We start from the raw sequence: 25,862 nt of genomic DNA, 5'->3' as shown, positions 1-25,862 counted from the left end.
TGAGCAAACCACCGTCAAGCGTTTTATTTTTGTCGCTTCTTGTTTACCAAAGCTCAGTTTCCCCGAAATAAGACATCCAATAACCTCCTCAAATATTATTCAGAACTGTCTGGAACATTCCACTTGCATCGTCTGTTTTTGACTGACCTTAATACTCATTCGAGCATTCTAATCGAATTTTAAAACTCATCCGCTTTTTTACTTAGTGAACCTTTGTAGATCCCTATCATTTGAAAAATAACAGACGAAAAAGGAAAGGTCTGATGTAATAATCCTAACTCATATAAGATCGTAATTCGCCTCCGATAATATTTAAATGTCAAAGAATATAAAACCTCAAGGGTCAAATGTTCAAAATGCTAAAGTGGACTAAATTAATATCGTATAACACGAAAAATATTGAGTAACAGATGGATATAAATAAACGGTGGCAGTATTTACGATCAGGAGGCTGTAAAATTGGGAAATAGGAAAATTATATGTCGTACGGTATCCGCAAGAGTGCTCTCAGTATTTTTCAAATATATGTAATAAATAGGTATCATAAATTATCAAATTAAGTAATAAAATAAGAGCAAAGATCGTATTTAAATAAATAAAATAGATAAATAAGAAACTTATTTATCAATAAATTTCCCTTCAGAGTCGTGGAAAAACTCTAGTATTCTATTCGCGGAAAATGACTATTACTCGCTCGGATGAATTACGCCACTCGGCTGCGTCTTGTGACACAAAATCATCCTCACGAGTAATAGCCATCATTATCCGCTCATTGAATAATATAATTATTATCTACGATCATCAGATAAAAGCAACATTATTGATGTGAAAGCTCTGCTATAAATTGTCATTTTATCCACCGACAAATTAAAAGAGAGCTCCTACTGGTTCATAGCGATGGTTAAAATTGACAGGATTTTTTATCCATCGGGATTTGGACCAATCAAAATTAGAAATATTCTACCATTGTCATGGCAACAGTTTGCAATAACTATAGTGACACAACCAATTAACTAAATATAGAACGTAGCCATCGTAAAAAAACAAACTTTAAAATTTTAAAAATTAAAAATATTAAACTTAGAATTTGTTTTATCATTTTTTAGTATATTTGATCGTAGATAAAGTATACTCACTACCTTCAAAATGACATTTCGCGACCGCATAGTAGTGCGCGAGTCGACGTTCGCGCACTAGTGCTTCAAAATCATCCAACAAGCATTCACCTTTTTGAGCATTCTGAAAATAATTTGACTTGATAATAATAAAATCTGGTTTACAAAACGCCATTTCTCCAATTTGGATGACGAAAATTTCGAAAGAGTGAAAATAAATCGGTATTAATTCGACTAACACTTTGGCAAGCACATGGACAAGCGCCATCTGTTCTCAGACATAATGTTCGTTTCAAAAAATATTGTATAATATGAGAAGACGTATTCGGCACACTCGCACAAATGAAACACTCGCTCCTTCGTCGCTCGTGCCTCAAATAATGTGCTCATATCAATGATTACATTTGATGATTACAGCAACCTTCGTTTTCGTGGATAAAAATCTTCTTTACCTGCTCATGTAATAATATACTACGAATATTACATAATTTAATTGGATACAACTGCATTTACACAAATATTGAAATAATAAATTGGTCCGGACCTACGAGTCTACAGAAATTTTCAGTGCCATTCTCAGAATTCAGATTAGAAACATAGTAAAGAAATATAGAAAGAATCAAGACATGAAAAATTGGAGAAAAGAAAAAAGGGAAAGAAGTGAAATATTTGGCGTCATTTAGGGAACAAAACAGAGGTGTCTACTAAAATCACTGTTATTCTAAATGAATGGCAGAACTAAGGTATAAATGCTAAAAATAGTTTAGATGAAGAGGTTTATTCAGTACATATTGATTATTTCAACGACTTAAGGGCAAGAATTAGACGCGAAATTCGACAAATTGGACTCGAAGCTCTTCGTGATGTTCTCAGTGCAATTGAACACCGTTTGGCTATTTATCAGAAAGCTGGTGGAATTAATTTTCCGAATTTCTATTTCTGCTAAAATTTAGTGGACTCTTTTTTTGTTTCAATCGGCCGATTTAAAAAGTACTTTCATTATTGGTTAGAAAAAAAAGACCTTTAAACAAATGTGACATATTACGACTGCCACCTTTCTAGTTACTCCTTCAAGTACTATCCTTGAGTGAAGGAAAATGTGTCATATATGTTAAAAGGTCACCATTTTAAAAACAAATAGCCGCCTGAGGATTTGTGTTAAAAATGAAGAGCATAAGTATAGATAATTTTATTCCTTACTTTACACTCGCACTGTACCTATTTTAAAAATAGGAAAGTGATAATAGTAATAGTTCCTTTCCACTTTTAACATTCAAAATTAGTAAAATAAAATAGTATATTAAGTATAAAGAACGGTAATGACAATGTACGGATCGAAGACAATTGTTTGGAGGAGGAGCTTGCGACGACTCCAATATTGTCTGAGATCCGTACATTGTCATTAACGTTCGTCATGCTTATGAGATTTTTTGCGCGATTGAATATTTATTACAAAACATTCCTAACTAGAATGCAATGCGATACGACGCCCTTCACATCGTGTTGCCACAATGTCGATTTTTGTATCGCGTTTCTAAGGCAATCTGCAAACAACTACCGCCATTGCAGTTTTTGTGCGCAAATTTCGCCAGTTGTGTTGAAAAACAAGCAGTAAAATGAGTGATATTAGTGATTCCGAAAACGAAGTGGATGTTGTAGAAGAAACTTTGAATGTGGGGTGCGTCACAAATAAAGAATTTTTGAAACTAACGACGTCAACGTGTAATTAAGAAGACAAGGAAAATTTGTGGTATGAAAATTTTGATAATACTAATGTCGCGGCAAGTTCGCTAATATTATTTCATTGCAGCGGCAAGGAATGCCGACCACAAGAGCCGCGTGAGTTTCCAGAGAGTGCTAACATCTTGTCTTCAACTTCTGTCTACATAAATCAAGAATTTTCGAAACCAGCGAACTCAATATGTAATCAAGAAGACAAGGAAAATCCGGGGTATGGACATTTTGACAATTCTAATCTCGCGGCAAGTCTGTTACTAAAATTGTTTCGTTGCAGTGGCAAGGTAGGCCGACTACAAGAGCCGTGTGAGTTTCCAGAAAGTGCTACCATCTTGTCTTCAACTTTCGTCTACATAAATAAAGAATTTTCGAAACCAACGATCTCAATGTGTAATCAAGAAGACAAGGAAAATGCGGGGTATGAAAATTTTGACAATGCCAATGTCGCGGCAAGTTTGCTAATGCTATTTCATTGCAGCGCCAAGGAAAGCCGACTACAAGAGCCGCGTGAGTTTCCAGAAAGTGCTAACATCTTGTCTTCAACTTCTGTCTACATAGAAGGATTTTCGAAACCAACGACCTCAATGTGTACCTAATCAAGAAGACAAGGAAAATGCGGGGTATGAAAATTTTGACAATGCCAATGTCGCGGCAAGTTTGCTAATGCTATTTCATTGCAGCGCCAAGGAAAGCCGACTACAAGAGCTTTATGAGTTTCCAGAAAGTGCCCCGACATCTTGTCTTCAACTTCTGTCTACATAAAAATTATTATAATAATCGATTAATTTTGAATAAACTTTACTTACCGTTCTAGAACACCAAAAATTACTTACCGTCGAGTTTATCGTTAGCAACGAGTAAACAGAGCTTACCGTCTTGGTAACAGACGTGGTAAACAACCAAATAGAGTACAATCGCGCAAAAATTATTTAAAATTGATAAATTTAAGGTTTTAAAGTCTAAACCTTTTTCTGGAAAGGAACAATTATGCCGAATGAGTTCTAGACGGTCTAGAAGTAAAAATAATTTTGAAGGGGTAGATAGGGTTTGATTCTTCTGATATGGAATAACCATTTGAACAACTGCATAATTGTTATAAGTACGCATTACAAAAAAAGTAAACAATCTGTTCCATCTTTCCTGAAAGATTTTTAAGTGAAAACACCAAGGTAAAGATCTTATATGTATAACATATTTGGTGTAGATACATCATTTGTCTACTTATACGATTTTTGGACTGGAAAAAAAGTAGCGGTAGCTGTTAAGCTCTCAAGTCCAACTGGACATTGATGAAGTAGAAGAAGGATATAACTATTTTACTTGAGTGAATTAACTGATAAAAATAGTGGCCCCGAATAACTATTCCAAATTTGTTTAAAACGACTAAAAGATTTTCTGTGTTCACACCGTATGAGTGTGCGTTTTCCCTCCCATCACACTTTGCGTGGCCCAAATCGATACCCCACAATATATTTGCGGCAATTTCCGTCCAACGCTGGCGAAATCCGATAAGAAAATATCAACACCGCAAAATATCAAAGAAACGATTATCATTTTCTTTAATAATGCAATAACTATGCCATTTGATATTCATGCTCGGTTGCGTCCTACGCCTGTCGGCAAGAAACGAGGATCTCTTCGTGACGGATGTGATTAATTCGCGCTGCAAGAAATCCAAACACATTCGCACTGTCAACGAAGAACACGCCAGACAATAGAACGATCCTATCATTTCGGATTAATTCAAGGGGGAATAACATTTAGTAAGAACTCGTACAGCAAATTTATGTAACGTAACGACTGTGTGAAATACGGTATCGATTTTAAATCCAATCCGGACAAAGTTCGTCAAACTTCCCGGAAGGTCCTGCTGGAAGTTTATTTTGATGGGGGCGGCGTCAAGTCGGTACATTAATCTAATGACACGTGTTGAATGCAAAGGCGGCGGAAGAATCGCAAGCAGTGATTGGTGCGGCGGACGCTGTCCGGTGGCGACCAACCGTGAGCTTCCAGAAACAATTTTTCAAACTTGTACCGTTGAGCTGCTTCTTCGGGACCAAATTGCGTAACAGGATTTACATTTGTCCCTGTAAGAAATTAGGTGAGACATAACTTAATAAGCATAACGACGTGGAAGATTATATTGGATTTTAATATTTAATGAAGCAGAATAATTTCCACTTGCTTGTCATTTAATCTGGTTCTGAAATGAGTCACCGTACGCCATGTGACTGATTAAGGAACCCTATTAGCTAGCTACTTTTACGTAATACCGAATAAATTAAGGGGTGTGAAGCTTAAATCGCATTACAAAAGGAACTCGAATCTAGATTAGGGTGATTTATTCGAAATTATGATGTCTGAACGTAGCAGATATGTTAATACTACTTTTGAACCATACACACAAATTTCTAAAAAAAAATATGTGTTCGAACTTGAAAAATATTTTTTCTAATTTTGACATATAAAGTGACACTTTTCAAAATTAACTGACGTTGGGAAACGTCACACTTTTCGTAACTGGTTACGAAAAGTAAAATCTTTCCTAACTGGTTAGGAAAAATTTATTGTATCATCAATTTGACACTGTCATATTTTTTGTTTTTAAGCAAAATAACCGTGCCTACTTACCTACTTGATATTTTAACACAATAATAATTTATTATTAATGAAATTCATTACTTCGTTTAACGTTTGAAGAAACTTTTTTTGTGAAAATTAGAAAAAATCTTGTATGTAACACATTAGGAAATGCAATTTTGTGTAACTCGTGTGATTTTGCGGGATCTCGCTGCGCTCGTCCCGCAAATATTCCACTCGTTACACAAAATAACGCATTTCCTAACTGGTTACATAAATAGCTATTGGCAGTTAGCTTTGCAGCCCTTGGGACTACGTGAATTTATTATGCCATTTTGTAGCCTATTCACAACCATTTAATTTGGTAAATAGATAATTAAAAACTCGTCTTGTTTTTTGGGGACAACCTGTATATTTTAGGATCTAATTCTAATAGCTCATGTATTTTTTAATTGAAAAATTAATTTTATAACCTCTGTCACGTATAATCAACATAAAACGATTAGTGGCTTAATTTACATAAAAACAAAATGATTATTCAAACGATGAAAAATATTGTTGAAGGTAATTATTTAATTCAGTTTCATCGTACAATTTGTTTGGTAATTTTATTATCTCTGAAAATTTGTCATCGTCCTTGTGGAGCTTTACTTCATTATTTTTACATTCTTTTTGGGGACGGAGAAATGTTTGCCAATTTATGTTTTAATGGATCTGTAATCGTAGCTTTTAAACTTTTATACAAATATTAAAAATTCAGAATTTCCAATTTATTTCGTTGGTAAAACAAAACAAATATGTTCCTGAGTGCTTTTTACGTAAAATTTTGAAAATTACAGATTCTAACAAGATGGGTCTGCAGCTACGTTTTAACGGAAAAAATCTCTGGTACAAATTAATCACTGCCGCCATCCGTCAAAATTTTTTCCTCCGCGTCATTCCGCTTTTTTTTTTGATAAATTAGCTTTAATTAAGGGCGTAGGTGTTCACCCTCTCAGTTTCTGAATTTTAATGCCAGGACGCTCCCGGCGCTCCCATATGACAAACCGCAGACGGTGTTGATCATCTCTGCCATTAATCACTTGAGCGCCTGGATAACAGGGAAGGAAACCAGGATGCGGCGTTCGGTACTCGAAATGCATTTCAGGTCTCAACCGCCGATCGAGTGTTGTTCAAGTTCATTCTCTGACATTTTTCATCCGAATTATATCCTAGTCGAGCATAAGTAGTGCGGTTTGCTCGAAATGGCAGGGGATCCTGAATAAATAATGAGCATTTTCAGGAATCTCGAACTGCTAGTATCTGATTACCGAACGTCTTGAACTGGATGGAATATTAGAATATCAGACAATATTTTCAGCGGTTTCGTCGAGTTTAATCCCATTTCTCTCAATTGCGACATTTTGAATTTTCTCGTTATTTGGTGGATTTAATAGCTCACCAAATCACTCATTTCTCATTTGAAGAACGTATTCGAGGTAGAAGCTCCTCTAAAAAGGATAATAAAGTCTTGTATGGAATCTGATCTGCAAATTGTAAAATAATATTTATTTTCTGAAGTCATTGGGTTTAACTTCAGTTTTTAAGAGATGCACCAAAAGTTTACAACAATTCAATATTTTCTTTCGCATTGAGACGTTACAGAAAACTCGAACAAGTCAGTTTTATTTCTTTGCAAGGAACATTTTCCAAATATTTTAATTCTTCGGCCACTTCTATTGTTCGGGTTATGACGTTATTACCATTTTTTTAAATGGTAACTTGATTTTTTTTTGCAGATTTAGACAGATCATTAAATTATGATTTACATTGATGTACGTACTATTATGACCATATTCTTCAGATAGCATATTTGGAGATTCGATAACATAATATGAAGGGATTATTGATTAAAAGATCACAAATGATTCACTTCAAAACAAAGTACCTACATGAATCAAGAGCAATTTCAATTTTATTCCATTTTTACCTGATTAGCTTCAGATCAATATAGCTAATAAAACGATTACTCAAACAGAAATAAACATTGTTAAAATCCTCGAACTTGGCAGTTATCTAAAAAAATATTGAGAAGCTCATTTTTGGTCATTTAGTGTTATTGCAAAATCGACTCTTAATTGTCTTTGTTTATTTTTGTATCAATCATAATTAAAAACAACTTACCTCTTTAAAAAAAAAATACACATTCTTACAGTTTCTCTTCTTTCGCACTTTTTATCATTTTATTTATCAGAGAGGAATCAATTCCGAGCAAACAATAATTAAAATTCTATTTTTATTCAAAATAGTTTTGCCAAACAAATTTACATTATATTTGGAAGTATCTTCCAGTAAGAAAACGTGAAATAAAGTCAAAATAACATTGGGCCCAATATTGAACCCTGAGGTTCGGCAACGCGATCCTTTAACAAAACACCATTCACATACATTTCATACTGGATAGTAGTTCTTAAATAAAAAACGATTTAGAATGAAAATTATAGAATAACAATTTATATAGGAAGTGCTTTCTGAATAAATATATAAAAATAAAAAGAGAAGTTAGTTACCATAAGTCTGTAGTGTTACTCTATTTTCAAGCGAAATTTATTGTCATAATAATAATTTTTAAGGGCCTCACTAGTTCCAATTATGTCAAAAATACTTAAGATGGATACATACAATACATCATACCTACATGGAAATACAATATTTCAAATATGACACTTGGTATGCCATTTGTGTTTTTTTTCTGATTATTATTTTAGTAGTAGAATAACTGAAGTTATTATTTGCATTGTTATTTTTTATTGAATTATAATTAACAAAAAAAAAATAAATAACGGCTTTATGGAAAATATTTGTCAGCGTTATGATATTGCCTAGTGCCCAGACATTCTGAAATAAACATAGACGCAATATTGGCCAATTATTTATTCAAATCATTAGTACGCAATTTATTACTATTTTTTGTTAGTAATGATATTATCCTACAACATACATATTTTGCTTGGTCTGTACTCGTGTTTGTCGTGAAACATTTTCATGAATTCTCAATCTACTGTATTGTTTGAATTTAGTAGTTTCAACAAAATAGGATTTTTTTAGATTTCAACGTATTATTATGATTATTATTTTTATTCTTATACATATCGCGCACTCAAATGAAATCCTGCGGTGGGAAGGCGTTGGAAACCGTCAATTGTTGTGCTTTTTTAAAGCGTAGATTAATTGGAGCATGTTGACAGCTAACCTAAAATTTAGAGCCAAAAATCTTTCTTTTTTTTCTTTCTTTGCAATGTTTTCCTTTAAAAATAGAATAACGAAACGATTCCTATTGTCGAAGCAAATATCTAAGGGCACCCTTTGCTGAAAACAAACATGTTCAATTATGTCCCGATTAAACTTCATAAACTACATAAACAAATATCATTCGTGTCAAACAGCGGGAAATTCAAACTTTACACTGTCCTAAATGGTTTAATTTTTCCAAAGCCTACTCAGCCCAGGATTTCATTTGAATGCGCGATATTATGTTATTTGTTGTTTACTAATAATGGAGCTATAAATATTTTCAAGAGACATTTTCATATTTTTTATACCAACTAGTAGTTGATTGTCGTGAGATATCATTAAATTTCAATTAGACAGCGTTTTAATTTAAATTTGTATCCATCGGACACGGTTATTATTATGTACATAATTATTACTGTTATCATGGCATCATTGTGAATTAGCTTCACAAGCCACCCTCGATCTGCACAATATTGAAGCGATCTTCATTGTGCACGCGGCTTAATGCCCACCCCATTCCGGAGGCATTTCAGCGGCGTTTTTCAAGTGCAGGCGATAATTTGCACGCAACCCCTCAGCGGGGGCGTCTTGGGGGTGCATTTACATCGCGCCGCCTTATCCTCACCGCATGCGGACAAATGTCGCGATTACACAAATTATTATTGAGTGAGGGTCGTAATTGCCGTCATCACATTTGCATCAGGGGTGCAGCTGCACCGGCGAAACGAGAATTTAAAATTTCACTGTGGATTTTTGACGTTTTAAATTCGCCGTTTCCGAGTCGAATTAATAACGGCGGCGGTCGCCGCCTCAACGCGGTGTTTCGCTGTTGTTTCGTCGAACAAAGTTTCCATCAGGAATTTTCTAGTGTGCCCTCCTGCATCTGCTCAAAGATCTGCGCAAATGACGGCGATTCCCTCGGACATAAAATAATGAAAAAGGCCTGATAAACGTCCAAATTGAGGGAATTTAATTTTTCCGAGGGAGATATTTTGACTATCGCACCACCAGCGATACAGAATTAAATTTAATTGGAAATTAAAATGAATTCCTACCTAGTACAGAGCGGAAACTGTCATCTGTGGCTTATTCTTATTCCGTTTTCATCGCACAATCGTTCTAATTATAAGAAAATTAGTTTATTCAAGCTTCTCCTTGACGTAATTGATACGAAATTTAGTGCGTGATCTTGAATAAATTTCAAACATTTTCGGGATGAAAGACGGAGGGTGAGTGGGAGATTTCAGAATTCTGCATGCGGCATTAAGTGGGGGTGGTTTTTTCAAATGTCAAGGACAAGCTAGCCACTTCCGGGAGCTTTTGCGATAACATTGCAACATAAATATTCAAAAGCTCGAGCTTAGGTTTTTAATCGAGTGTTGTTAAATTTGTCACCACTTGAGCACTTGCTTTACCGTTCGTACCCTTCCAAACTGATTTAATCCCTCAGCCAACAATATTTACCTCTTTAGTTGACGTCTATGGTAGTGCCGCTCTCACATCGGTATAGGGTTGTCAAATGATAGTATGGAAAAGAGGGTGGAAAATGAACAGAATACTTAAATAAATTTTGAAACATAGCGTGTTTGAGTGTAATTTAGTTTTTCCTGCTTTCCTTCACATTTGATAATTCTTTTTGTTGGTTTTCGTCTTTGCTCTTAAAATAAATTTATTCAACAATAGAAATATTGAGGGAAACATGAAAATTGAAAATTGGTGTGATATTTAAACAAACAGTTTTCGTAATGAATGTAAAATAAAGGATCAATTCATGTATTTTGGTGACTGTACAGTATTTCGAAATTTTGGTGTACAAATAACAGCTTCAAAAATTAATGAAAAAAAAATACGGATTTGTAATAATGCAATGAAATATAAACATGCCGTAAATTTCCCGGTAGGTATATGTACAAAAAATTAAACCCGACACTGTTGTGTGAACAATAATTTAATAAAAACGTTTTATTTGCCACGGAAAATACCTGGGGTTGCTATTCATAAACACAACACACGACCAGAAAAAAATTGCTCCAACGAGCAGCTTTGCTTATATTATGCTGAAGTAATCTTTTCAATAAATTATATCTAGTGTGAAGGCACAGGTGTTGCATATCCTCATTTAGTACATAATAATAGCATAAAAGACATTTGTTTATGGTAAAACCAAGTAAAAATAAATTGGACTCCTTAAACAATACAAACCAAAATCTCTAAAAAACGTTTCTTCTAATTTGTTGATGTTTGTGTTGAAATTATTTTATGTTCGATTGTATTATAATTCATGATTTATGATATCGTTTAGTGTCCACAAACTATCTGCTTATGGACTAGTCCATAAAGATAGTAAAACGGCCGCTTGTCAATTTTGGGTATTACTTCAAAATAAACGTCAAAATTTTCCTAATTTTATTTAAATCAGGAATGAATAGAATTAATAGAAAACTTTGCAGTCAAGATTCTTTAGCTTTTGCCGCAATTTCACTTACTTTGCTCATTATTACAACTAGAAATAAAGACGATTTCAGTTCGTATTTCAAACACAAACACTGTTCGCTTTCAAATAAATAGTAATAAATAATTTCGTAACCACAGAAACAAAAACAAAACACTTTGAAATTATCGTAATTTTTAGAATCTATTAATTTTGTATCTAAAAGAAACTTAACTTCACAATCGAACATAAAGCTTTGTATGTAATTCGTACATAATTAGGCTTTGTGAACTTGCCCTATTTATTAGCCTCGCTCGCAAGCTCGCTCTGCCATAAACTATAGGGCTCGTCCACAAAGACCTATATTATGTACTTATTACATAAATAGCTATTATCTTGAGTATTTAAAAAAACTTTAAGCCTGCGAAAAATTATTTTAAAAAAACTTAATACATAAGTATATTTATTATTCTTAAATATTTAAGTGGATTTACAAAATCCTAACATAATAAACATAAATTAAATTTTGTCTTCTAATATAATGTCAATAATTTTTCGTTTGCATTTAGAGGAGGTTGCTTTATAATAAATGTCGTTTAAGCTTATGTGGAAAATGTACGCAAGGCATTTTTAGAACCTGGAACAAATATTTTGGAGTTTGGCTAGTTGTTGTAAACCTCGATTTTATAACCCCAAAAAATTTAATGAGGTGACATCGGAAGTCACGCATTTGTCTCGATAAATTCCTTTCATTTTAGATGTTTTCCTTGCATCAAAATGACGAAATTTTAAAATTTATCCGTGCTAGTAAATTTTTTCTATTAAATATAAATTGAAATTTATCAGCTACTGTCTCAGGAACAATGAGTTTAAAGGTCATACATATCGCGCGTTTAACTGAAATCCTGGGCTGGGAAGGCGTTGGAAACCGTCAATTGTTGTGCTTTTTTAAAGCGTAGATTAATTGGAGCATGTTGACAGCTAACCTAAAATTTAGAGCCTTTGCTGAAAACAAACGTGTTCAATTATGTCCCGATTAAACATCATAAACTACATAAACAAATATCATTCTTGTCAAACGGCGAGAAATTCAGACTTTACACTGTTCCATACTATTCTAAACAGTTTAATTTTTCCAACGCCTTATCAGCCCAGGATTTCATTTGAACGCCCGATAGTACATGGACATAACAAGTCTAAAAAAATAGGAGGTGTTATCTGAAGTCATTGCGTGAAACAGTAAGGCACAGCTGAAAGAATATTGTCGAGAAATCTTTACAAAAAAAGTAGAGAGTTGTTTCACGCATTGTTAATGTTATTATCATAAAAATTTCCGATTAAGATGTTTGAAAAAAATTATATCCTAATTATTGTATCACTGACTCAAGATGTCAGTTTAATGTGCTTTTTTAATTTTAACGACTTAATTCGTCCTTAATGTTCTGTATAAAAATTAAAAATTTTACCAGAGTGAAGGTAAATTATCGATGGTTTCGGGTAAAAAATTGTCGGAAATAATTTCATCCCTGATTGTGGATAAACTTTTCCAAACACTTTGTTTCGGCAACAGATTCGATTTTGTAACGCGAATCGTGCAAAATCCAGCCCAATTTTACATTTAGTCGAAGAGCTCTCGTCCTTTTTTCCGGAGTCCGGAGTTCGTCCCTGTCAGATGCCGAGCAAGAGGGCATGCAGGAACCATGATTGCTTGAGCACGCATATCAGATAGCTAAGCTATTTCTGATCCAGAATTGAAAACTTTTGTATTCTTTCCTGGTAGCTCGCATATTGAATACGACGGAAGGACTTCTTAACCTTTCAGCTTGGCGAACTTTAAAACTCGATCTTTCAATATGTTGATCAGGGAAGTAGGCTTTTTTACCAACTTATATTATTACACAGACACAGTCGCAAGAAAAATGCAAAGGGAAGAGCGGCGCTCTTGACGTTTTAACCATATTGGATCGTCGGTGCATGCGATGCGAATAATGGGGAATTTAGAATTGCGTACGTATAGGTAAACAAGACGGGGGAGGCGTAATAAATTTTCGGGGGAACAAGATGGGTGCACTTCGGCGACAACGGAGAAATGGCGCTTTTTCTGCTGTGATGCACGCTAATGTTTAGAGGACACACCGAGTTTATGCCTCGAGTGACAAATGATGTGTTCTTCAGGAGAAGCATCAATTTGGTGAGTAGTGCAACGCTTTACAACTGTCGACACTATCAACCCATAAAGTGGAAGGAAATGGAAGTGGACAGGTTCACGCTGAAAAATATGTATTTTTGCTACGTAACGCATAATAAATAATAATTAATTGTCTAGTTAGATAAAGAATACTCATTATTCGTTGTATTAATAAAAAATTAAAACTTTGTAAGTTACAGTAAGTACTGCTAGTAGTACTCCTTTTAAAAAATACGAAGACGTAGAGAGGAACGGAACTCAAAAAGTCTTCGCCGGGAGAATATAAATTGAAAGTGTACCGCAAAGAATCTTGGAGTCGCCCTTGTTTCTCAAATATACAGAGAGATTCTGAAATAAATTTGGAAAAAAATGTGGAATATCCTTGACATGAAATAATTCTGCGTAAATGACTTTTGGGAGTGAAATAAAAAGGATGGAAATTACCCCATATCCTTCAACGCTCATGAATAGGGAAAATTTGTCCGAATTTGTTGACTTTATTAGCAACCATTGTTACATCAACTCCACAATATTTCAGAATCATCCTGTATCTAATTAATGTACCAACCAAATTTTAAAAATTTAAAAATATTATATTTAGAACGATAGAGGTTAATGTTCTAAGTATTCTTCAACAGAGTAAGTATAGGAAGGAGATAATTTTTGATTTGTATTCCATTCTTCACTATAAATAATATTCTCCCTTAAAGAAAACATAAGTATCTGTGTGATGAATTTGTTACAATTTCTTTTAAAGGGGAATTGTGTTCCCAGAATTTTCATATTGAAAATCACTGTAGAGTAAAGCTCAATAAGCTGTCTTTTTGATAATAATTGTACAAACACTCCTGTTAAAATTTTAAAACTTTACTACCAAAATCCTTGGATTTCCGAATCACATTTTAAAACTGCTAGTATCAACAGTTTAATTAAATACAAACTTAATGTTTTCATCCCAATAGTTTCAAAATGTTATTGTTTACCAAAAATGCACAACCTAAACAAATCTGTGAGACGGATTGGTTAAGTAATTAATGCATCAACTTCAAAAATCTCTAAATACTCGTAATTCAGTAAAAACGAATTTAATAACATGCCCTTCAATCAACCAAGTTTCTCCCTCATAAACTCATTGAGTTGATTAATAAAGTCAAGTATGTTAAATTGCAAAGATAGTTATCGGTCTCGTTCGATAATTATTCATTCACTACTTTCACATGCTCCAGTTGCGTAGACTTTGGTATACTTAGGGAACCTGCTACAGAGATGTCTGCTCAAAAGCAAATTCAAAGGAACAAGTATATGTAGGCCATGATATTAAGTAAACACTTTTAATGTACATAGATGTAAATATAAAATTATAAACAAATTTTATGTAAATTATACAGGTGTCCCCAAAAAAAAAAGACGAGACAATAACTCCCTTATTTATCAGAGGATTAAATAGTTGTGAACAGGCTACAAAATGACTTAATAAAATAATGTTTAGCCCCAAGAGCCTCAAAGCTGAACTGTGAAAAAAAAAATTTCAAATTCGAACACATACTTTTTTTAGTAATTCTGATAGAGACTTTTATTCTGAAAACAACAATATATCACAAGTATATACTTGCATACTAAAAATACAAAAAAGAGTAAAAAAAGCACTACAATCGTCTATGGTCAAAACTCAACATATTTTGACAGACGCTTGAGTTTTTCCAATCTTAAAACGTTCAGCTAGTTCACGCAGAGAAGGTCCTTCTGCATTATAAACGTCAACTATTTGCATTTTATCATTTAAGGTTAAAACATACCTGTTTTTCGAATTCATTTTAACTTCACCGACCACATATGTATTGCGCAAAATATCACGAGAGCAGCTCATACAATAATAAGAATAACTCAAAAAATGCAAATGCATGTAAAACGGGAAATCCCCGACGACTGGCTTTGGCTGGTGGCGACTGACTGGAGACGCGTCCGCCTAAGAGAGCTTTATTTTCAAAGAGGGAGGAAAAATTACTGTCCGTGTCCGTTCAACAGAGTGTCCGTTCAATAGAGATGACTTTCTTAACAAATCTATAGGAATTAAAACGGTGCCCAAAGAACCGTCCGTTCGATAGAGCTGTCCATTCATAGGCTTAGGCAGCTGAATTTAAACGGAACTAATGATCCTAAATTTGTTATGAAAAAGTTGTAAATGTCAAAATGTGTATTAAGGTCCTGGTCACAACAACAAAGTTAGTGAGAATTTATAGCATTTTTTAGACTAAAGTGGCATTAACAATTGGGAAATAACACTCAAGCTCAAGAATAAAACAAATAAACCAAATTTATTAATAGTTTATGTAATCTTTACCTTTTTCTTTAAAAGAATTTACTTATTCTTTGAAGAAATTGAGGAACATCCATATTATCGTTTTCATCTGTTGACAAAATTGCCTGACTTTCTGGAAAAACAATGATAACCATTATAAAAATAAAAAAATACAGCTTTTAACCAAAACGTAATTGAAACAACATTTTTAAATATGTGCTTATAAGCTGTTTCCTGATATTACAACCGTGTTTGTTATAAAAGTTAATCTCTTGGTAGCACGGATTATTCTGTCCAGCTGTCACTCTAGTAAACAGGATTAATTAATTAGTTCTTTTCCTCCTGTATTATATGCATTCATGTCATTTCTACCTATAGTTATGACTCTCATTACATAATTAAATTGTAACGTGTTAAATTAAATTTTCTTTTAGGAAAACTAACAAATGTGATATGAGTTTGTTGACATTTTTTTCTTTACACTTAAACAATATTTGCCACACAGTTATAGTTACAGACAATAACTGCAATAACTCTATAAAAAAAAAAACTAGTCACAGAATCTTCATTTTCGCCAATATTTAATTAAATAGCTAGAAAAAGTTTAGAGTAAAAATAAAACAAATATTTGTTCTCTCCAAAACTGAAGAATTACATTTATTAATTAAATTTGACAGGGAGTACGATTAGTATTTGTTGACAACATTAATAATAAGCTATAAAATTTTGTAGTAAATGGCCATGTGTTGAACCTTGCGGTATAGATGTCTGACACAATCAAAACGTTATTAATTCACCTTCTGCATAGATGGAAATTACATAAATTATTGTTTAAAAACTATTTTCTATAAATATAGATTGACTGAAAGTTTAATGACAGTAAAATAACTTCCTTTAACAAAATTTAATACATTCTGATTTTTCAGATTTTTACAAACACGTTAAAAATTACAAATTGTAATTCCATTTTATTAATTTTATCGTCAACATTTTTTGAATTGATATACAGGAACTTGTATCGAGTAAATTCAAAATTATTATAAAAATTTTTGCATTGTAAATCAAAAATGTTATGTAAATATGTGATCAATACAATTATTTAATTTTATTACTTAATTATTTTAGCTCTCTTCCAGAAAAATACTACTTATCATGGAAAATGCAACACCCAGAAATAGCATATTTTGAAGAAACTTTGTACTTGGGCCATAGCTAAGATCAAACGGTGAAAGCTTCAACATTGGCCTTCAAACCAGGCACGACAACACCGTAACACAGTGGCCACATTTCGTCCCACACGATGAACGATTGCCCTATAGGAAAGACCTGCTTCTCGCATTCCGATAATGCGGCCTCTTTCTAATTGAGTTACATGCTGCTAATGGGCCCGTCTTCGTACTGGAGGCATTGTGTAGCACTGACACACTTTAAATTCTGCGATATACTGAAGTTATTGATATGATAACTGATCGGCAAAAATAAAAATAAGTGCATGTTCGGATAAGAATAATCTAAAAGATACGGGTACTTTCTTCAGGTATTTCTTTCAAATTATCTTTAGTTTACATCTAATTACTATACCACGTTTCATCAAAATATATTCACCATTTCTGGGTGTTGCATTTTCCATGATAAGTACCTAGTATATGTGTTTGCAATAGATAAGTTCTTTTTTATATTAAGTAACACCAAATTGAAGGTTATAGTAATTATACGCCAAGGTAGAGAAGACATTTTTTTAAGCCGAGGTAGTTTATAAAGAAGCGAGGCTTAAAATTGTCTTCTCTAGCGTTGTGTATATATTATTTTTTTCACTACTAGATCCGTTAAAACCCTTTCTAATAATTATTATTAATTAAATTTGTTTGTCCGATGCGACGATCCGAGTTCTCATTTTTCAACGGTTGCTATGAAAATTGAAAATCGTCTGTCTACGTTAACCAATAAAATCAAAGAAAATCTTTCGTTGCTAGGTGACGGCTGTTCATTATTGACTACTGGTTAATAATAAAAAATTATTAACCTAGGGAGAGAAATTCTACTTCTGGAGTAGATTCAAGTCTCAATAATGACGCCTTCTAAGGGCCGGTTTTTCAATCGATGATTAATTTTTTATTAAGGTTTAATTTGTATTAACACAATGTTACCGTTTTTCAACCTATGATTAACAAAAAAGTTCATGTTAATTCTTGATTAACTTAATCATACGATGTTCTGTGAATTAATCGGAATTTGATGATTAACGTCAAAAGTGACATTGCCGATTTATTGAAAATGTATGATTAAAATAGTAAAACCATAAGTAAAGAATAATGATTGATGATATTTATGACGTTAATGCTTATAGTAGTGATGAAGAGCAACGAAAGCCAAAAACTATACGTTTCAGGCCCAATCACTTCGAAGAATGGAACCAAAAAGATTTTTTTAGTCGCTTTCGTTTGTCTTCGCGAACAGTAGAAAGATTGTTAGAAAAAATAAAAGAAGCTATTTCCTATCCAACTAACCGATGAGTGTTATGGAGTAGTCTGTATCAAATTCAGGTGTTACCAGCAACATTTTTGTTTCAGAAATGACTGTCTATCACCTCAAAATTAGTTGCTTTTGAGTCTCCGATTTTATGCAACAGGATCATTCGTCGCTGGAGAGTTTTGTGGTGCACACAAATCTACAGCCAGTGAAACTGTTTTGTGCTTTTTATTTTTTTCAATTTTCAACAATATGTCTATTTTGTGCCACTAGGCTCACAAGCAATTGCTCTTCTTCTTCAGAGAAATTGCCAGATCGCTTAGTTGAATTGCTCACACTTGTACTCGCCATGCTAATTACAAAATGATCTTTCATTTTGATAAATCCTGCATGTTTAATACATTTACTTATCTAAGAAATGGTTTTTAACTAAAATTGCCATGAACCAAAATTACAAATTTGAAACTGTCACAAATGACAAATCCCCAAGTTGTCAGATTTAACAGAAAAGCATCAGAAAAGTTAATACCAACGTAACAAACTTTCGATTAATCATAATTGAATTTTCGTTTGAAAAACACTATCCATGATTAATTTGAAATTAATCAAGAAGTAACGATTAGCTAATCAAAATGTTAATCATCGATTGAAAAACCGGCCCTAAGACTAGTAGTGCAAAAAATAATTTTGAATTTACTCGATACAAGTTCCTTTATATCAATTCAAAAAATGTTGACGATAAAATTGAATAATAAATCTATAGTACTCGTATAGTTAAGTATTTGTATCTGCTTTTATTGGATTGATTATATTACTTAGATGAAAAGATAATTTTTAAACACACCTTGCATAATTTTTATTTTACACCATTTATTCCACCACACAGTTCAAACTATTATAACATAATAATGTTCGCATTTTCTTCACAACCGACCCCAGTCCCTTGTCCAAAGCGGAACAGTCGAGAAGTACAAAGTCGACCTAGCGTTATGGACTAAATTAGTGAAGGGTTGGCCCAAATCTAATTTATGTGGAAATACTGTAGCGCTGATTTTCGGAAGATTGAATCGTTTAATTAAACTTCTCTCAAATGAAATTTCACACAAACAAATATGTTCCCGGCCACGTTTCAGCGTCGCCATGGTTGACGATTTTTAACGAGTCAGGCTACAAAAACAGGAAAGTGAACATTCTTGGACCATCCTGGACGGTAGAAAAAACTACACTCTCCTATCCAGAGATCGATAATCTGGAGGATTGTTCGCTAGATTTAGACCAGAAGCGAACTCGTGCAAACAAATAATAATAATCAATCCGTTTCTACGGCTTGGAGAATATGAAGCTTTTATTTCAGAAGGCAATTATGCTAACATTTCCAAATGAAATAGATTTAACAATTGCGGCTCAAGCTTCGAAACGTCGCATCCCCCAGTTTGCGCTATTAAAAAAATGCATTTAGTCGTTCGATCGATTCTGTTCGCAGAGCTGACCGGAAACGTCCGTCTACAAGGAATAAATCATTTAACGATGTGATTTGCAGTGTCTTCTGTGTGCTTTAGCCCGGAATCGGCGCCGTCGAGTCTCCGGAAACTGACCGTATCAAGTGATTGACACGCCAATAAAATGTATCAAGAGATTGTAAGATAACAAGTAGCGGTGGAATAGCCACTTTGGCACTTCCTCTTATACGTGTAACCGGATTGATGGCTCCATTTTCGAAAGTGAGTGGCTCCTGATGGACTCATACTTAAAGGTTTTTTGCTGCGCTAAAGCTTTTTACGATGGACTTAAAAACTCGAAGGCGATGCCTTTTGCGGTTTCTTCTACACAATCGCCTGACGTGCTTTCATCGATTATTCAACTAATTTGTCGACCGTTACACTAAATTTACACAAATTGGCCCGTTTTTTTTTAGAAGTCGTTTTGCACTCTCAGTCTCCTTCTGAGGGAGAAGTTAATGTAACAACACAATTAGCAATAAAAATAAAAGAATGAATTCGTAACATCGCTCGCATTAGCCAATCTTTTATTTTATTTTTAATCTTTTAAAATAAATTGCACTCTTTTACGACAGAGTCGTTATAAATGATTGTCCCATCACAGTAGGCGTTGGTGACGTAGTTGAATGTGCCACAAGCCTTATAACATGAGTGAGACTCGTATTGCCGATAGGTGGCGCTACCCGCGGTAGTGGAAATCTGTCTACTTGTTTGTCTAACTTTGCCAGGCTGGCGGCACATCCAAAGTTAGTGTGGGTTTTCAACACCAACTGCGATGGGACAATCATTTATAATGACCCTGTATAAGTACTTCAAATGTTCCAAATCAATCCAGGCGGCATAGTTTTTACACAAAAATATATCATACACATTAAACTTATAACTAGATTTTGCCCGCTCCTTTGCCCACCTTTATTAACACTTTCAAGGCACCGACATGGTGATTTTGAAAGTTGTGCAGATATATTAACATGTGAAAATGGGCCAATAATGTCTTCTACAAATTTTGATATCTGCACAACTGTCAACATCACATTGCGTAATACATCTACCACACCTTTGCATTGATCTTGCATTGACTGATAATAATAGATTATGTATGCAATTAAAGATTGATGGAATGTGCTAACGTCAATATCAAACTGAATTTTTAGCTGAAAGTTTCTCCAAATGTTTGTCTAACTCTGATTAATCGGTCTGCTATTAACTACTGAAGTGTCATAAACGAAATAAGTAGCTATAATCTATTTTTTAATCAAAGAACCACGACCTGTTGATTTAGGTTTGTAAATGTAAAATTTTACTAAATTTAGGGAATTTAATAATATCTATTGGCTATACCAGCCAACGTCTGTCATTTTTAATGTCCTTGAAAGTACGCAAACCCGCAGCTAAAATTTAAACGTGTTATTAAAAATGTCTCGCAAAATGTCAAAAGTGTACAATGTTGTCAGCTCTATTTTGAGTGTAAATTGCGGTGTTGTGGTTCTTTGATTAAAAAATAAACTAAGTATACAATAGTAATACTTAAAAAACTTTTGTTTAATTTAATATAACAGCTAAATCCATAAACCTAATAAGATTATATTTAAGAATCTAACATGATTATGATTCTTCATTTAATCATTCGTATGTGCTATCTGCTAAACTTGAAATATTGTGAGATAATATTTATCAACTACCGCAAATCAATTTCAATTTCGATTGATCAAATAACTATTGGTTACCTAATTTTAGCTGTAAATAATTTTCGCAAATTGTCAATACCCAAGTGAACATCATGACAGATTATAAACGAAATGTATTCCTAAATCCTGTGATGAACCACCAATCTAAAATATCGAATGAACTACAGTAAATTTATAGATTTCCATAACTATGGAAAAAAATAAAATACAAAATAAACAAAGTTCTGTAACGTCGATAAATTGATTGTGTGCACATTGTGGAAATTGTGGAAATGGATGATGAAGAGTTATATTATGTTTCTGATGATGTCCTGGAAGAGGCAAGTGCCGCAAGGTAGGTACCAAATATTGCATAAAAATTTAAAAATTACGTTATCAGAAAAAATTGGAAAAATTTACGAGAGAATGAAAACCAGAGAATGAAAGACAGTGAACGAAAGAGAAACCTTCACCCACTGGTAACTATGGATACAGACTCACTTTCTAGGGAGAGGTATCCAACAAAAATTTTTTGAATAATGAGCGAAAGTGAAGTGAACGAAAGAGAAACCTTCACTCACTGGAAGCTATGGATACAGACTCACTTTCTAGGGAGCTATCGAACAGAAAATTTAGATAAGATATTATGAATTGTTATGGTTATTATTAATTTGTTATTATTTTGAACATACAGATTCTTTTGATAAAATCTAATTTTAATTATGGGTGAATGAAAACCAGTGAGCGAAAGACAGTGAGCGAAATTTCTTTTGAAGGAAATCGTTTTGTCAGTCTTTAAGTCAAATGGTTTTAAACAGAAAACTAGATATACAAAAATTTTAAAAACTGATAAAATATTTTCTGTATAAGTAACCCATAATCCCATAAACTTCTTAGATTAGTTGAAATGTTGAAATAACAGACAGATAGTTTAATTTTAATTACACGTACACGTTTCTAAACATTATTATTTTAGTTCATTTTAGAAATTCTTGAAAATATTTATGAAAATTTGATTGAACATCCAAAGCTCCTCATTACCCGAAATGCTGCTCCCGAAATCGTTCTTTGGAGACTTATTGTATAACACAATTTATTTAGAGTAAACCAAAACGAATAGGAGAGCACAACTTTAGATACAAACCCTGAATTTCAGAATTAATTTCTCAATAAATCCTTGTTCAGCTAACGAGGAGCAACAGAATATTAGTCGTTCGATTGTTCCAAATGGAAACCCTCTTCAAAAGTAATCTCTACTACTAATTCAGAAGACTGAGGGTACATTTTTCATCCTTAAACATAATATTTCTTGTTGAACAGACAAACACAAAGACGATTTTTATTGTAAAAAATAAACAAGTAAACATCTTTTCTTGAAGCAAATACGAAAAACCTGAGCTTTAAGAGATAATTTAGGTTGTTAGCAGGCTTTGGTTCGTTGCTAATTCCTGCTTTACAAAACATAATATAATGTTCCGCTTAAGCGGATTATGTAGGAGATGTTTATTTTAAAACAATTTAAAGAGTCACAAAGAAACTTTTATTATTGTGCGGTAAATTCTTGTTAATTGTAAAGTTTAAGTTTTTTTTTTGATAGCTGAGAGCATACTGTAATTTTTTAAAAGATACAAATGGCTACCAGCTTAACTGAAATTTGTAAACCTTTTGGAAAGTTTTGCAATTGAGAAAATAAATTTCAAATTCAAACCTGGGTTAATTTGCAAAGACATTTATTTTTCTAGTAGGTACATTTATTTTATTTTTGTTTTTTAATTTAATATTTTTCAACTACTGTACCTGTGTTCATTTCTTCTGTTAAAGAGTGGTGTGTTGTTATAGATTATGGTTTGGAAAACATCTTGTTTGCTGCAGATTTAGGCTTCTGAGAGATTTCCGCAAATGTAAAAATAAAAAGAGTCACTTCAAATTATCAAATCGAAAGAAAATACTTATTCAGCAATTTAGATCGTAGGAAGACTCTCGATTCTGTCAAAAAATCAGAATTCAATTTTTATATATTTTTATGAGCTTAAGTATAAATTTTCGCTCTACTGATCGATTCGTTGCGTGTTAAATTTGAATTTTTTGAACCAAACACTACAGAAGAGTAATTACTATTAACATTGTTAGTCTTATTCATCATTTTACATAATCATTATTTCACTAATACAGCCCTAAAAAACCTGTTTTTTAATTTTAGTAGTTTGGTACCAGTTATTTTTGACTTACAAATTCAAATCCATTTGTAAATAAACTCCTTAGAAAGAAGATTATTTCTTTGTGATATTTACCTTTTTTGGGATCACTGAAGTTTCGTAACTAGTAGGTACAGTGTCATTCTTAAAAAATCGAAAATATCGGGATACATTTTCTCGGAACGTATTAGAAATGTTTTCTTGTTTTATTGCTGTAACTTCCATAATTACACACTTGTAGTTTCTGGACCTAGGACATAAAAATCGCGTGATAGATCAATTGCGCTCTGATTAATCGATGGTGCGATGAGCAAATCTAACGTTTAAGTGGATTGTCGTGTCCTGCAATGGACGGTGATGGACAAGGGTCAAGTATTGCTACTTGAGCATGAATGTCACGCCACACACGAGTGACATGTTCACTCTAGTGCCTTTCAAATTATTAATAAATGAAACTATGTCGAAATTATCATCTCCAAGTTGAACACATAGAGCTCCTCCACCTCAGGAGGAGAACTCCCACTTACACTTTAACCGTCTAGTCTAGCGGATGCTCAGCACATTTTCAGAATATTTGCACGATGTCCAGTACATATTTGTACATTTGAAAATTGCAGGGAAGTTTGTTGCAGCCAGTGACTATTTTAAAAAGTGTTAGAGGAAGCAGATTCTACTTTCTTTTGGATTCGTTGTGTCTACAAAAGAGAAAAGTTTGGTGTTTCGTTGTTCGGGTTTGTCCACCGTATGTTGTTCTGAAGGGCCGGCGTGGGAACCACGTCCGGTCTCGTGTTAATAATGCAAAAGGGCAAAGTTTTCTTTAATTAGTAGGGCGCCTTCCGCGGTGACCAGAAGCCGCTGTTCATTCATTAATGCAATTACTTCGGATCTTCCAAGGAACTACATCCAAGAGATCTCTGCCTCAAACAAGCTCTTAATTAGTTCTAGAGCCATCCTGGGCTCAACATGTCGGTCCAGAGACAAGAAATTCGGGTCAGGTCTGAGCGGAATGGCAACTTTTCATCCAAAATAACACTGCCGGCCAATCTTAATCCGAATTCAATTCCAGTCATTTTCTCGCGTTTTCCATCGATCCCCTTCTGTTTACTTAAACGCCCGGAAATACAGCGACGGTTTATTGCCGACTCAGCTGCGAACTAAATCTCTTATACTGGATTATTTCTTAACTTTCAACATAAAAACTACCCATTAGAGCAAACGGGTCACTGGGTCACGTGTTCGCTGTTTTACACAACGCCAACCTTCATTCTCTTTCCGTTCGGTCGGACGAAGAGATATTGACTAGAGATACTTTCCAAGACCTCTTTGAATATTTTTCCTTTGTTTCATCGAGATGACAGTCTTTTTTTACCCTTATTATTTCGACCTCTGGATATATCTTGCCTCCAATTTATATTTATGGGGGTGTCCTACCCCTACAAACATATTTCGCGGAACACGCTTTTTTATCGAGACCATGACAGAACAAAATTTAAAATTGAGACTGTTACAACCACAAATTTTATAACTATCCAACTGTTAAATAATTTTTTTAATATCGCTCTTTCACAATTTTTCAATTTTGAAAGTGATCTTTTTACCGATATTGTACACTGATGACCATCAACGTCATTTGCACATCAACATGCGTCATTTACATCCTTAAACACAAAAATAAATGTAAATTGCCTGAAATTCGGTTTTTTGACCTCTCTTCATCACTTCTACCCTTGTTATGTAAACATTGCAAAACATTTAGCGCTGAAATTTACCACGCAAATGTGTAAATAAACCGATCAAAAAATAAAAATATTTTTTCACGGTATATTCTGTGCCGTTCTGTGAACTTAAAAGTGCAAGAAATTGTGCATAGAACAAGTGGTGGTAAAATAATATAATCTTTGATAATTACAACTGGAGTGAAAACGTCAACAGGCAGAAGAGTCGCTAGGGCTGAATTTCCGCATGCAGAATTAAAACTTACTTAAGAACTTTATTTCGGAACGTAATTAGCTTGAACCTTGGAACAAATATTTCAATTTGACAACTCCGCCAGCAACACTCCTTTTCTACCCCGTTCGTGCACACAGAATGAGTCTGAAGAGAATTTGCTCGGTAGCTGTGGCAATTTATAGCAAATACCTAAACCTAGGGGCAAACTGTGCATTCAAGAATTAGCCGAAAGGAATTTCATAAAATTGTTTTAAAGCTGTTGTACAAATATGTAACGAAAAGGACGTTACCTAACCGTGATCGATCACGATGTATGTACAAGGGCTGGTTTATATGCAAAAACGGGAAACTCGCCTGTGCAAACTTTCAGCGAACGGACGATATTTTTCTTGGAGATAGTGAAACTTTATAGTTGCATTGTAAGGATTCTTTTTAGTCCCTGGAGACAGAATCCTCAAC

General features: G+C 33.6%; 1 protein-coding gene and 1 long non-coding RNA gene across 4 annotated transcripts in view; one reads left to right on the top strand and one right to left on the bottom strand.

Moving 5' to 3' along the window:
* Positions 1–25,862, bottom strand: part of side-VII (sidestep VII) — a 395,213-nt gene that overhangs the window by 356,191 nt on the left and 13,160 nt on the right. The window lies entirely within an intron of this gene.
* Positions 2,410–3,770, top strand: LOC138124915 (uncharacterized). 2 transcript variants are annotated; one of them, XR_011157306.1, is made up of 5 exons: positions 2,410–2,865; positions 2,926–3,066; positions 3,130–3,270; positions 3,331–3,472; positions 3,533–3,770. It is a non-coding gene; the product is annotated as an uncharacterized lncRNA (long non-coding RNA). The 2 variants fall into 2 exon arrangements; XR_011157305.1 differs by having other exon boundaries at positions 3,331–3,769.

This window comes from Tenebrio molitor, chromosome 2, assembly GCF_963966145.1.
Source record: "Tenebrio molitor chromosome 2, icTenMoli1.1, whole genome shotgun sequence".
In the NCBI taxonomy this organism is placed as follows: domain Eukaryota; kingdom Metazoa; phylum Arthropoda; class Insecta; order Coleoptera; family Tenebrionidae; genus Tenebrio; species Tenebrio molitor.
The sequence above is the reverse complement of the archived record's forward strand: the minus strand, read 5'-3'. Positions and strand labels throughout refer to the sequence as shown.